The following is a 15,839-nucleotide window of genomic DNA, read 5'->3' as shown; positions in this document are numbered from 1 at the left end:
CAGATTGTGCTAAAATGCAAAAATACATTCCAGCCAGCTGAATTAAAAGCATGCTTTGAACTACATTGACTGATCAAAATCTTATGGCATGGTGTTGTGCAATTGAGTGAAGACTTCCTTTAATGCCTAATCATTATAGGTGGGAATGCTGTTATGACCGTCATAACAGTGGAGCCTTCACTGTGCTGTGAGACACATTATTGAGATCCGTGTTTTATAAGCAACCAAAGTGTAGCAGCCTATTCCTGTAGAGTGGATCTGGCTTATTAAGAAGGAGCAGAGGAAGCCTATTTCTGTGAATTTATTTATTGATTTATTTTGTAACTTTCTGTGTAGGCATTGGATTGTAATTTAGTTTTATAGCTTTTTGTGGAAAAAAGCTAGTGTCCAGAAAGTATCTGCTGCCTTAAGTATTGTACAACTTTATGGCACTATGCCCTTATTCCATATTTTGGGTTGTGTAGCAGAATTGTCATGGGTGCAGTAAACGTGGTTCCTTTTCGCTTTTATAAAACAATTATATTGGGAAACAGAGAATAGTGCATTCAGATCGAGAATGAATAAACTGTTCAGAGTTCAATTCAGATGCTTGATTTCATTTTTGTGTGTGTGCAAGTGCAATGGTTCATCCTGCTATGTTGTTAAGAAACAGATTTTTTCATTAAAATTTCTTTCTAAAACAGTGATATGGAGCAGAACTTTGAGTGATGAACTTTGCCATTTTTGGTCAGTGTTATAAGGCTCTGGGACATGGCTTGCTGGATTTCTTGAGGATCACTGCATTCTGTTGGCAGTGCCAATCTTTTTTAGAAACAGCCATGGGACTGAATGACTAACTGGTTCCTACAGCAACTTTTTGTTTAATCAAATTTAGCCTTTCCCTTGGACAGACTGCCAGCTTGCTGGTCTCAGATGGCTAATTTTAGAACCCTTCTGGAATGCTCAGTCCCCACAGCTCCAGGTGCCAGTTGAGGTGATCCACAGTGCCAGACCCTGGTATGATGGGTAGAACTATATAAAACTGCAGTCAAGTTTAGGCCAATTCCATTGTCAATTATGAAGAACAGCTTGTAAGGTATGACATCTTCCTTATCATACAGCTATGGCCAAACGTTTTGTATCAGCTACAATTACATAATTAAAAATACTGTGTGATTAGAAAGTAAGTTAACCACATCAACACACCATATCATTGATTACTTTCTAATTACCATATATACACACACACACACACACACACACACACACACACACACACACACAGAGCTGTAGTCAAAAGTTTACATACCTCAACGGAAATTTATAATTTCTAGAAATTTCTCGAAAACAAATAATTATATGAAAAATCTTTTGAAGCAAAAGTTTTGCTTTTGTGGATGAGAAAAAAAAGTTACAAGAAATAGATGTCTACAGTTATTTATTTCAGCAATTTTTTTGCAAAACTCCAAAAATAATAATTCAAAAGTATTCATAGACTGACAAGAAAATGAAATTAATAGCTAGTTGAGAAACCTTTAGCAGTAATAACCACTTTTAAACAATTAGGATATTTGTCAATGAGCTTTTGGCATGATCCTTTAGTGATTTTTGATCATTCTTCAACGCAAAATTGTTCCAGTTCATTCAAATTCCGAGGACTTCTCTTGTGCACAGCCTTCTTCAACACATTCTCAATCGGATTTAGATTGGGACTTTGACTAGGCCATTCCAGAACCTTAATTTTATTCTTCTTTAACCATTCTGAAGTAGATTTTGATGTTTGCTTTGGATCGTTGTCGTGTTCGAACGTCCAGTTGTGCTTTCTTGTTGGAGCCACCATTGACCTTTTAGTTTGGTACGTCTTTTTTGTTATCAATCAATCAATCTTTATATTATATAGCGCCATTCATAGTGGACCACCATCACAAAGTGCTTTACAAGATACAGTAACAACAAGAAAATCCATAATAGTTTAGAACATAAGAACATAAGAAAGTTTACAAACGAGAGGAGGCCATTCAGCCCATCTTGCTTGTTTGGTTGTTAGTAGCTTATTGATCCCAGAATCTCATCAAGCAGCTTCTTGAAGGATCCCAGGGTGTCAGCTTCAACAACATTACTGGGGAGTTGGTTCCAGACCCTCACAATTCTCTGTGTAAAAAAGTGCCTCCTATTTTCTGTTCTGAATGCCCCTTTATCTAATCTCCATTTTTTGACCCCTGGTCCTTGTTTCTTTTTTCAGATCGAAAAAGTCCCCTGGGTCGACATTGTCAATACCTTTTAGAATTTTGAATGCTTAAATATAGAGAAATGCATAATACATGATATACAGTAAAAAACAATGCATAATACATTAAATACAGTGAAACATGCACAATACATGATAATAGCATAATACATTAAATAGTAGCAGCAACACAGCAGCTAATATCAGATATCAGGCTTAAAGAGCATGGAAAGCAAGAGAGCGACGGTGGGAGCCTCACACGCCAAAGCTAGGAGAGAGTTCCAAAGAGTCGGAGCCATGAAGCTAAACAAGCGTTCTCCAAGTGTGGTGCACTTTTGCTTGGGGATAACAAGCAGTCGAGTCAGAGGACCTCAGCTTGCAGGCAGGGACATAGCGGGTCAGCAAGTTGAGGAGGTACTCAGGACCTGTGTGATGAAGGGCATTGTAGGTGAGCAGGAGAGTTTGGCAGCGGCATTCTGAACTAGCTGCAGTCGGTTTATGGTGCGTGCCGGGAGACCACCATATAGAGAGTTGCAGTAGTCGAGTCAAGAGGAGACAAATGCATGACAAAGTATCTCCGCATTCGGGAGGGAAAGGTAGGGACGGACTTTGGAGATGGTAGAAGGAAGGTTTGACCACGGAGACCATGTCGGCATCAAAGGAGAGGTTGCTGTCACCTGTGTCTGTTGATCAACTGATTTTTTTGTATCTGTTTTTTATGTTTTTTTTTCTGAACCCAATTGTTTTTTTTGCTGAACAGTAACATCCAGCACATGTTCAGTGCATCAGTGGTCTATGGCTGTAAGGAGTTACTTCCTCTGTCTGTTTATATGTGTTTGAATTCCCATGAGGCATAACAGGGTGCGTCTTGATTAGATAACATTCCTGCAGTCCAGCCCACCCCTGTGCTACATAATGGCTATTACAAACTGATAGTAACAAGCCTTAACAACTGGATCCAAATGTCTGAAACACGCATTGGGTGTTATGTGTTAGAGTTTTTCTTTTCCAAATTATTACCAAAAAAAACTAAACACACAGGAAGAGGACTTGTTGTGAATGATGTGTCATTTCCATTTGATATCATCATTGTCAAAAGACAGGTGTTGTGTGTGGTATGGACCAGGTTTAAGAATTATTTTAAAGACTTCATGACGGCCTTTCTGTGCATCATGCTGCAAGTCTTTTTACCTTACCCCGATAATTAATTTTAGGTTTGCCAACTTTGAGATTGCATCTAATACTAAGAAATGATGACTCCAATCAGGAAAACTGAACAACATGGGAACAGTTCATATACATATATTTAAAACCACAAGAAAGGCAATACCAGTATCTCTTTTTGGCATTCTCTTTTTGGCCAGTTTTACAGCTAGGAAGAATTTCCAAAAGTCACCAAGTGAGTCATTTGCTAAACTGGGAATTAAATCCCAAATCCCTTGAGCTTCTTTCCTTAACCACTAGACCAAACCGCTTCCATTAGCGCTCTTGTGTCTGTATATTCCTGATGGCCTTGGCTATTGATCCTCCTTGGCATGGCATGTTACATCTCCAAAAGGACAGATTTACTGGGAATTCCTGTGAAAATGACCTGAATCTTTACTTGCTGTGATTGTTCATGGATGACCTTTCTCCAGATGAATAGACAACCTGTGGAATGCTCCAGTCTCCCATTTGAACACTAGAGGGCAATAATGATTAACAGTATTGTATTTGAAAAGGCTTACGGTTTGGTCAAAGAATCTCTGGATAAGGAGATAAGAGAGTGGATACCAGACTGCTCCTGGTCCAGCTGGCACAACTATATAGAACTTCTATATAAAAAAAAAAATCTATATACTTTAAAATATTTGTATCATTAAACAATAACATTATTTTTGATGGTTTTTTTAAAAAAAAATCTGCCTTTTCTGTAACAAAGTGAAGATTTGCCTCAGGGTGGCTCAGACTCTGACGCTACTCCCTGGTCTATGGAGTAGGCTTGCACTTGGCCAAAATCCGATTTCCCTGGTTAAATTAACAAAGCATTGCAAACTACCCTGTCATAGACTCCACAAAGCCAAACCTTAGTGAAAGTGGGATTGAAATGGGAGCTAAAACAAATCTGTACTGTAGCAATCTGTTTGTTGGAATGATTACTGACACACATAACACATATTGGGATTAAACAGCTGATTTATTGTGTTCCTATTAAATTTAACTATACTGTCGGATTTCTAAACATTTATTTCAATGCAACTGCTGACAGGGAGGCCTAAAAGTTCCTTTTGGCTACTATATGTTTTAACAAAGTTGCCAAATGGCCAGAAAAGAAACATATTGTGGTTGTTTTTGACAGTATGTAGTTAAAAAAAACAACATTGCGTTGGTATCTGGTCAGACCAGTATTTGCATGTCTCTTCTAATAGAGAATTGTGCCCATTGTAGTTATAATATTCCCTTTGAAATTGTTTGTTTGGGATGGAAAACCACAGCGTCCTCATTGTATCTGCTGCTTGTTATTGTGTTTTAAATTCAATAATCCATTGTTTGTAGGAGCGTGTGGTAAGTTACTCAAATGGAATCCGTGTGAAATGAGTTTCTGTGCATGTTACAAATCTGATGTGTACTCATCAAAACAGCCACAGAAATGCTCTTAAGAACCTCTGCCTTGATGGACAGCCCAGAATGTTCTAGAATCATACTGCCTAGGTTTGTTTTGTTGACTGTGTTGACAGTATGTTTTGAGACAAAGATGTCAAAACGTGATTAATATATTATTACAGTACAATGTAATAGTCATCTCGGACAATATCATTTTAACAGTTTACTTTTGAAGTTCTGTAGATAATTAAATAATTACATTTTCAGATGAACTTTGAAAGTTAGCAATACACCTCTAAAGCCACTTCAGTGTGGCATACCTTCACATAGCTGTATGTTGTACTGAAACAGCGCTGGTCATAGAGAGTGAATGTTGATGTCACTCGATATTGAAGTGCAGTTCTAGGGTGGCGACCGCTGTCACCTGTTTGATATTCCTAGTGTCCACGGTCGATGAAGGTGGAATTGATCTTAAGAGTGACACAATAATAGATAATTAGAGCATAGATCCTACACAAAGCCTGGTTACATTGAAAGTGCTCAACAATCTCCAAACACTATTAATGTGTAATATACACTACCCCACTGGAATGCACTTGATTCCAGCTGCAAAGATTATTCAAAGAAGTACATCATGCCTGTTCTATATATATATATTCACGTCCTGACCATATTCTCTGAGCCCCTGAGATTCCAGTATGGAGGTCCTGGATGAGCTCATCTGTTTGGGAAAGGTCTTGGTTGATGAGATTTCCTCCCACAGCTGTAAATACAGTGGAGCTGGAGGAGGTTGATGAAAAGGCTAGTTTTATTTTTTATTTTTTTATTTGAGATGGTAAAATGTAATGGTCTGTCTTAGAGGACGTCTGGTTAAAGGAACTGAGCCAGTTTAAACACAAGCACACACACACGCACACGCACACGCACACACATGCACGCACGCACATATAAGAAAAAAACTATAAGAGAAAAAAACGGGTATTTAAATAGAGCCTTTGCCTATTTGTAATGTTTACAGTTGTTTTTGGGGTATTGTTTTCTCATTTATTTCATGTTTTTCTTTGTTTTATCACGTCTCACGAATTGGAAACTGCCTTCCAAACCTTTGCCATTTCTTATTGATTTTTTGAAATAATGAGGGAGCTGAAGGGATGGATGCAATTACCATTTCCAGGACTCGATTTATGGGGCTTTGCTTTGAATGTACAAACATAGGGTGACCATGTGCACGCTCAAATCTGTGAGTACATTTTCAATAAAGACTCACATTGCACAGACCTTTGAACCATGCCAGGTTTCTTACCATAGTGTGTGTGTGAGAAGAAAATCTTTCAACTCAGCCACTATGTGGGGATCTAGTGCTTTTCAATTGGACATTGGTCAACATATGGCTCTGTTATATACAATCTATAAACATGTTGTTAATTATGCTATGAACGGTTATATATTGTTATTAGAAATAATATAACACTTTATGGCAAGACTCATTTTAAATAATTTGTATAACATTCTTATTGTTATAATACATATAATTTCATAACTCCATAATAGAAGATATGTGAATAGTTAACCAGATAAGATACATCCAATCAGAAATCTTTGGCTTTGAAAATATGGGTAGTGATTTTCAAGATGGAAAGATTTAAACTGTGCATTGTTAACTAGTGGCCGATCCTAGGTTATTTTGATTCACTTTGAACCATTTCCTATCTTCTCTGAATCCCCTAGTCCAGACACCAGTTTAAGGAGTTCCCTAAGGCTGGGATCGGGAATGGCATTCTGGTGCTGACTGGTCTCCACTACAGAGTGCCGGGCCAGCCCTGAGAGCAGTGTGTGTATGAAGCAGCTATACTGGCAAACTCTAGCTATCAGCTCCAGGGACCATCATTTTAAAAACCGAATCTATCAGCGGAAAATTTTAGTGAAATTAGATTTAATAGTCACATGGGAAACGTAATTTCAGATTTGTTTATGTGGAACTGCTGAAAAGAAAGTAATCTAAAACACTGACTGGTCAAAAGACACTCAAAAAGGGGTGGTGTGGGCGGAAGGAAATTCCCTCCCTGTCAAGAAGAGGCTGTTTAGTGCACAATTTATGATTTATCTTAATAACAGACGCCATATCACAGCTCCTCAGCTGTTTATATTAGTTGCACTGGTTTATTATTTTAGGATCAACAATAGCAATGCAATGTGTTTGTTGCAGTGTGCCCGCCCCTGTGTGTATCTTTGTGTTTCATGTCGTCTGTTATGTAGATATAGTGGTGCACAGGATATAATTGGGTCTGTGTAGCATGAGTGATTTAAAATATATAGTTGCATTTAGACACGGGGTTTGCACAAACACTTCACGTGCATTTAAAGTATTTAATAGTATGTGAGCACGGGGTTGCACAAATTAGTTCACGTGCTGTGATTCAAGTGAATAATTAATTAGTAATTGAATCCCGCACAACTGTATATATAGATGCTCGAGTCACTCACTCTGGGTTGTGGGAAGCATCCGTTTTACCATGATGTTGAATAAAATATCAAAATGAAGTTAATGTATATATATATATATATCATTTTGATATTTTATTTAACATCATGGTAAAACGGATGCTTCCCACAATGACACCACTAATACTGGAAATATATGTTTTAAAGGGACCTTATGTGTCCCAGTGCTGTCCCAATTGTAGCGTATAAAACCTGTATATGTCATTGTCAGATTTAAATGGTTTTAACTATGTCATGTTGATTTGTGCAATTTCTAAAGTCTACCAAATCATCACGTTTTAAAACAAAATGCATTGGGCTATATTTTCAGAGTGTTTACTCCAGTTGTTAATTAACTCCTATTTTTTTGGAGGAAAAAACAAAAAAAATGCTGAGCCAAATAAGTTAAGTACTACTAGGCCTTTTATACGCATGGTAGCTGTCTGCATCTCAGTTTTGTGTCATGGAATACATAAAATACTCTCCTTCAAAACATATGAGTTAACTAAAGCCTAGAGTAAACACTTTGAAAATATAGTCCAATGCTTTGAACTGAACTTGTTAAACATATGATATAATATCTGTTATCTGTTGCCATAATGTGGTTATAAAAACATAAAAAAAACCTAAAGTAAATACATTAATTAATTAACAAAAACACACGAGTCGTTATTAATATAAAATCTGAGATGAAAGGCTTATGCTTCTATGTGAGCTCACAGTTTCAAATATTTTTTAAAGATCATGGTGTGAAATAATTCTTTTTTACTGCCGACTGCACTGAGCCAAAATAATAAAGAATCCCAAAGAAATTGACAGAAAGAGGTCTCCTTTTCAGAAATCACCATGGTGATTTTATGGATGTTTTAATACATTTTTTGAAAGCTCAAGTCACCCTTGGTTGAAGTCGTTTTTCTGTCTCTCCTTTTATTATTATTATTATTTATTTCTGAGCAGATGCCCTTATCCAGGGCGATTTACAATTGTTACAAGATATCACATTATACATTATTTCACATTATACAGATATCACATTATTTTTACATACAATTACCCATTTATACAGTTGGGTTTTTACTGGAGCAATCTAGGTAAAGTACCTTGCTCAAGGGTACAGCAGCAGTGTCCCCCACTGGGGATTGAACCCACAACCCTCCGGTCAAGAGTCCAGAGCCCTAACTACTACTCCACACTGCTGCCCTTTTGCCAAAACCAGGCTAATATTACACCACTGGAAAGCTACTTGGGGAAAATGTGACAATAATATAAATGTGACAATAATATAAAAGTGACAATAATATGTGTCACTGGCCAAGTGGCAAAACGAACTGACGTTAAGCACACCTGTGCGCACACTAATCTTTTTCACTTTTTTTTTTATGGCCCAGTTTCAAAATCATTGAAAATTCTCATTGGCAATTAATGTACTGTAGTTCCAGCAAAAACTAAAAGTCATTCAAAAACCTTTCAAAAAAATTTATATAACGCCACAGACTGATTTAAAAAAAAAAAAATCTGGAATCTAACTTGCATTCATTGAAACCCAATGAAAAATTACACTGCATTGCTAAGCAGATACAGAGCTTGATATAAATTGGTATACAGCTGTGCAATTCCCTGAATTTCATCTGTTTAATTTAAGTTTAAATCTTTCTTTTCCATACTGTATAAATATACCAAAATGATTCATCAATGTCAATACGTGTGCTATGCACATGCGAACATCTGACTTTATCTAAATATCTCAAATAAATGTGCATTCTGCACAAGACTGATATGCTGCTTCATTATTTTCTTTTAAAACTCAAGGATTTACTGTGTTCTGTGCCAGTTATCCCATTTTATATGAAAATGATGTGTAAAATTGCTGTACTCTATTTCTTCCAGTGATGAAATCAAAGGTGCTTTTTGTCCTAGCATTAACAACCACTCGTGGATATTAAATGTTCCCTACGGACGTTCAGAGCTGCCATATTAAAGGTTTGGTGCCTTCTACAGAATGGGGTAATTAATATTTTAGCTTTTAGCAGTGTTAATACTACAAATGAATAATTATTGCAGTAGCAGTTTGAGAAAACAAAGTAAGACTTCAAAATAAATGTTGCTCAGTACTGTAGTTTTATAAAGTGTCAACTATGCTTTATTACATTTTGCTAAGCACATGGTGCAGCATGGTAAAAGTATACCATGCTGTGTTAATGATCTAGGAACACTAAAAGTGGCAGATCTAAATGAACATTGATTAGGTAGTTTGGCCCAGGAACTCGCTTTTGGGTCCGGCCTTCAGCTGAGGTGCATCCTCTGACATGGTCAACCAAGGCCGGGTGATGGAAGACCATTGACCCACTGGAAGGGAGATAGCAAAGTGGAGAGGCGAAGAGAAATAATCTCACAACATTTTATGAAAAGTGGGCTCAGTCTTTATAAGGACCACTGCAGAATTCTTCAATCTGATATTTCCCCTCCAGGGGTGATTAATGGACCCCTTCTTATACAATAAAATGTACAGTGGAAAGAGACCATTCCAGGAACTACACTTATATTCAATAGTGACTGCCTTCATGACAACTTGCAGGTTTTAGGCCAATTTAGTAGATTTTCACCACATGAACATTCATTCCCCTCCCCTTGAGACATTTCATTAAAATTATTTTTTTTAATTCTTTTACAAAAAACTAAGAAAAAGATCCCAGGTCACCAGAGTATTGTTGCAGACATTCTAAGACAGAAAGCAAGGCAGTTGGCACAGTTCCAGTTTTCTCCACCCTCTTGCAATGTGTTTACAAACAAGCATTCCTCAACTATAAATGCAGTCCAGGATGAGGTCTGAACAAGCACGTACCAATTCCAATTTAGTTCTGTGGTGAGCTCAGAAATGCTAATGGAACAGTCTAAACAGGTTTAATCATAATCATAATCATTCTTACTGTAGCCATGACATGGGAACTTATCGGTCTAAAGTGACAGGGTTGTTTAATGTCACAAAACAGAGCATTCTTTTCTTGGTTATATAGAACTCCTAGTCTAGAGCTGAACAGAACTCCTAGTCTAGAGCTGACTAATCACTACAATACATATCCAGGGGCTACTGGCTCAATTAAAAATCACATCTGCTGATTACCTTGGACTGGAGAGCCTATTGGAGCCCTCTATGGAAATTATTGAACAGGTTTCTTTCAGTTAAAGGAAATCCCCAACGTGCCTTAACATCAGGAAGATAACATTTTGGTATACTGTTCTACTCATTAAACTACAAATTGCCTGAGGAGCTTGTGATAAATATGCAGAAGCAGTTAAGAGTTTGTTTTTTTTGTCCTACTCTAGAAACACACACTCAAGAGATTTTTCAACATTATTACTCAGATGTTCTCTTTCCTGTTTCCAAACCTGGAGGCGTTAGTTAAAACCTACATTAAAACTTTTAGTTGCTGTCATCCTGTTTTCTACTTCTTTATAGACCCCCTGCGGGACCAATGAAACATTACAACTGGAGCCAGAACCCAAGCAGCTGCAGCAGTTGTATCAAACCCACTTCATACAAGCAGTACAGTTGCAATATATGCCTTTTTTACTGCAATAATAGTGCCTCCCAGAATCGATCATTTTGTATTCATTGTGTCGCCCTGCAAGTTCACACCTTTCAGTTTTAATAGAGGATATGATTTTTCAAACGTTATGTGTGACTGCACAATCAAGATGTAACGGGGTGAAAGGTGCAAGCTTACCCCCACCCTCAATCACTTCACCTTACCAGGACCCGGAGGTATTTAAAACGCAGGAAAACAGTCACTGGTCGCGTTCACAGGTATAAAGGTTCATTTTGTTCTTTTGCACGGGATACTGCACACAAATTGCCAATGATTAATGACTAGCAGGTTGTATCATCAATAACTGACATACAACAGACAAGATCATGACTGACCTATTAATCATCTCTCCCTCTGCTAAGGAAAGACACAGCATTATATAATCCCCAACCCCGCCTACTCCTTACAGGATTAATTATTCAATAAACATTTGCACCTTGAATGATTTTATACAAAAATACTCTTATTTAACATTTATACTTTTACAATAAAACATTCGTATTTTTTACGCTAAACATGTCTCTTCTCATTTATACGTATTTGTTTAACCTGCATGCATACTGTTTTGGTTTACAAACGATTGTTATTAACTATTACCAGTAAAGACTGAAAATGAGCATTATTCCTTGTAGTGGAAGATTACCGAACATACAGCAATAACAAAACACTTGTTCCACATGTATAACTACGGTAACTTCATTAATGGAAGCACCCTAATCTAATTACAATAATACACCGTCATATATCAAACACACTTGATCAACAGCATGTACAATACATAATAAACCCACGGCTCTATCGCCAGTAAAATAACAATCACAATAATAAATCATAATAACAGGCAATTCAATATTACAGTGAGGGTCTGCTGGAAGGGGCTGTATTTCTATGTTAATCCATTGAAGACATTATACCCAGAACAAGTAAAAAAAGGTTTAAAAGTTCTCAAGCTTAAAGCTCAGGATTCAGGTTTCGGGTTCATACACATCCTATTTTTTTCTTAGACAACCCCATGCTTCCTGGACAAATATTGTTCATTGATAAGCTAGTATGTGGAACTTTGTGTCAAGCCAGTAGTACAAATGATAAAGAAAAATTACATGTACATCTTGTTCTGTCCATTTATACCATATAGAAAAAATACATAGAGCTAACAGAATCATTCAGTAAATCCTTCCTAATGTGAATTATTATGTCACTTGTTTCACTGTTTCTTATATAGAAAATGCACACTATGGTCAATTCATATATTTAAAGCTACTTATGATAGAAGGTACATAGAGACATTAAAAAGCCTCGTGGAGTTTTTAAAGAACTCAGACTCCCAGAACCCTCAAAATCAGTGTGCTGCAATGGTTGTTTTTCCAAATACTCACTTGTTTTCAGACTCTGTGTTACTTAATATGACCTCTGTAAATTGAATGCATCATTAAAAGATTGATCATTAGATTAAGTTCATTAGTAGCTTGGAAAAAATACTATCATAAATCATAATGTGTTTGTCTTTTATTTATTTATTTATTTATTCAATTTAGCAGTCACCAATTAATTTTACCCCGTTTTGTTCCTAATTTGGAATGTCCAATTGTATTTAGGCTTAGCTCACCACTACCACTCCTGCACTGACTTGGGAGCGGCGAAGATGAACACACGCTGTTCTCTGAAGCTTGTGCCGCAAGCCGACCGCTTCTTTTCACTCTACAGGCCCGCCATGCAGCCAACCCAGAGCCACAGCGTCGGAGGATAACGCAGCTCTGGGCAGCTTACAGGCAAGCCTGCAGGCGCCCGATCAGTCTACAGCGGTCGCTGGTGCGCAGTGATCCGAGTACACCCTGGTCAACCTAAGCTCTCCCCACCAGGTGCCGCTCGGCCAATTGTGCGCCGCCCCCTGAGAGCTCCCGTCCACGGTGGGCAGTGGAATAGCCTGGACTTGAACCGGTGACATCCAGGCTATGGGGCGCATCCTGCACTCCACACGCAATGCCTTTTACCGGATGTGCCACTCGGGAGCCCTGTGTTTGTCTTTTTAAATAGGAAAAAAGACTTACAAATTAATGGTAATACATATGAGGTAAGACTTACTGTCATCATTTTGACAGTAAGTTGATTAGATCTTGGTGTAATGCTACAAAATACTTCAGGTGAAAACCTGCAAGTGCCCAGGGAGTAGCCTGTTAATTCTGAAATGTCAGCACATGTTTTCAAGTGATTTGCTGTAGTATTATTTCCTACCACATAACGTAGTTCATGCCTGGTTAATACTCAACCCTTCTGTCACCCCCTCCAGTGATGTTTTAGGCCCACTTTGGGGTTAGAACTGAGCTGCAATTAAACAGCACAGTGTAGAGCGATGTAATTTATATTGTGGTAGAGCTGTTTCTAATTTCAATAAAATCGAAACCAGCAGTGATGATCTGGAATGCAGACATGAAATGGTTTACATAAAGCTTTTTCTTCCTCTGTCTTCTTTGAACTGTTAAAAACCGAAGAATGGCTGAAGTATCTGAAATTAGTATCAGATAAACTTCCATTAACTAGTGAACGTACTGGTCCCTCAGGACCGCCAGGTATTGTAATGTACAGGAGAAGTGACTCTGAAGTTTTAAACAGGTGCCTTCAAAGGTTTGTTGCCCGCCGTGAACTTCAAACATCTGTCGTAAAAGCCTCTTCCCCTGCTTCGCTGATTAAATCCATGTGACAGGAAGCGCTTGATGCTTGTCACTATGCATTAGCATTTAAAAATGGACAGTAATGCTGAAAATGGTGAAAATGTAATTGAAAAGAGTCAGGGCAATTTAGAACTTCAAGGGTTTTTGAAGCCTGTGGCCTGTGCAAGCCTGTCTCCGTGTGTTGGAAAAGCCTTCAAGACATGACATGATTTTGCATGAGAACAGCCAAGAGTCTGTTTTGACTCCCAAGCTGTTAGTAATAAAAAATGTCTTGAATTTAGGCATCCTTGTGGTCAAAGAAAAAGAACATTGTGTCTTAATTATAGCATCCTTTTTTCTCCGACACAAACAATTTAAGAATTCTTCATTATTTTGAAGATGCAGACCTTTACATCTGACAAAGAAGAATAAGAAGTATGGTGGAGCTGAGGGTTAGACCATCTGTTTACTTTTTAAACCATGGACGCTGAATCTGAAAGCTGAGCCGGCCTTATGGCCCCATAAACATTATGCTATGGAATGCATGTTTGCTGTGCATTGTGCTTGTCTGATTCACCACTTGTCTCCTAAATTGGTTCACTCAAGGTGCATTGCATGTCTAGGGACCTCTCAAGTCCTTTATGACCTGTGTTCTGGGGTTATCTGTTTTCACAGATGTTTTTTTTTTTTTTTTTTTTAAAGTAGACATACCTTCTTTTCCAGCTTCTCCTAATCCAATGGGAATGTAAAACAGAGCCAAGGAAAATCCATTTCTAGGTCCCAAAGGAATTTTGAACGGTTATGCTTTATTAGATTATTTTTTTTTTTTATCCAAATAACTATTTTCCTATTTTTTTTTACTGGGTATAGACTTCCTTGCCTTTCAACATATTAGTTGAAAAGCATGCTACTCACTTTGTTATCGAGTATAAAAAAACAGCATTGAACCCCTAGGGAACAATGCAGCAGGTTCTTGGAATTCAGAAACATCACAAAGATGAGTGGAGCTCTGGAAATAAGCAATGAAAGACGTGCTGACAGCAAGGCACAATGAACTTAAAAAGATGTCTGAATCAACATTATTTAACAGCACGAAGTACTGGAATTCTAAAAAGTTTTTCAAGAAGACACAAGAAATGATAAATGGAACACACTATAGTAATAACCCAGTTATCAACCACAATACAACACAAGGTGGCACTTTGCTTATAACTGAAGAATATGTTGGCAACAACCGGAACGAGTACAGGCCAAATGAGACACCCAATGAGACTGGAAGGCTCCTAGAATTCATTATTTAATGGTGGCACTGACAAACAAACAGAAAAAGATAAAAAAGCGAGTGTTTATGTTTGAAAATACTAATAACTTTTGTGATTTGCACAGCAAAAACAACAATGTATAACCCTGATTTTTCTGTGGGAAATAAAGCTAGCTTTGTTCCGGGTGCAAGTGGCCCACTGGCACAGAACAGCACCTTGTGATCATACATACTGCACATACTGTAGTTTCAATGAAGCCTCCACATTCTTAAAGAGCGGCAGAGGGATCCTCTTGCACTTTATTGGTTTTCAGTAAAATATACAGCAGATACATCAAAAATACATCCTTATGTGACGGGGGAATGCATGTAAATGATGATGATAAAGTATACAGTAGGCTCACTTGGAGGTTGGTTAAGGAGATGCAGGACAGCTTATTCTGTTCTTTAAAGGAATTGCTATTCTTGGACTGGTCCTAGAGGAAAACGATGCAAAATCACTGACCACATAATCACCAGCAATGGCAACACAATACCTGACACTACAGCTCACTGGTGCTAATATGGTACTGTGATTCTGCAATGGCGTACCAGTGTGTATTGAATAATATTGGTATCTCAAAATATTAAATAAGATGTTACCACTGCATTGCTGTTGTACTGCTCCTGCATTATCATTGAATATCATTCGACAATGGGGCATTTGGACACTTGTACACCCAACAATGGGACTGGAATATGACAATGGAGAAATACACATGATTTCCTGGGTGTCCTGTAGCGTTTACCATACACCCTCCGTGTTTCATTCAAATTACCCCATTAAAAAAAAAAGTTGTAGCCAAACGTGGGTTGAAATGGAGTGGGTGGGATATTTCCATTACATTCAAGATCTAAATTCTTAAACTGTAAAATTAATCTGGTGGTCTAAGATTGGTCCCTTGTGAGCTGTGGCCCATTTTATGTACAGTATGAAAACCGTAATACCATAATTCCCACCCGGAATGCTGAAGACCCACACTGAGGAAACATATACAGTAGACAGAATGATAGTCTTGAAGCTGGCCTCAGAA

The sequence above is a fragment of the Acipenser ruthenus genome, chromosome 10 (assembly GCF_902713425.1).
Source record: "Acipenser ruthenus chromosome 10, fAciRut3.2 maternal haplotype, whole genome shotgun sequence".
Taxonomy (NCBI): domain Eukaryota; kingdom Metazoa; phylum Chordata; class Actinopteri; order Acipenseriformes; family Acipenseridae; genus Acipenser; species Acipenser ruthenus.
Note: the sequence above shows the minus strand (reverse complement) of the source record.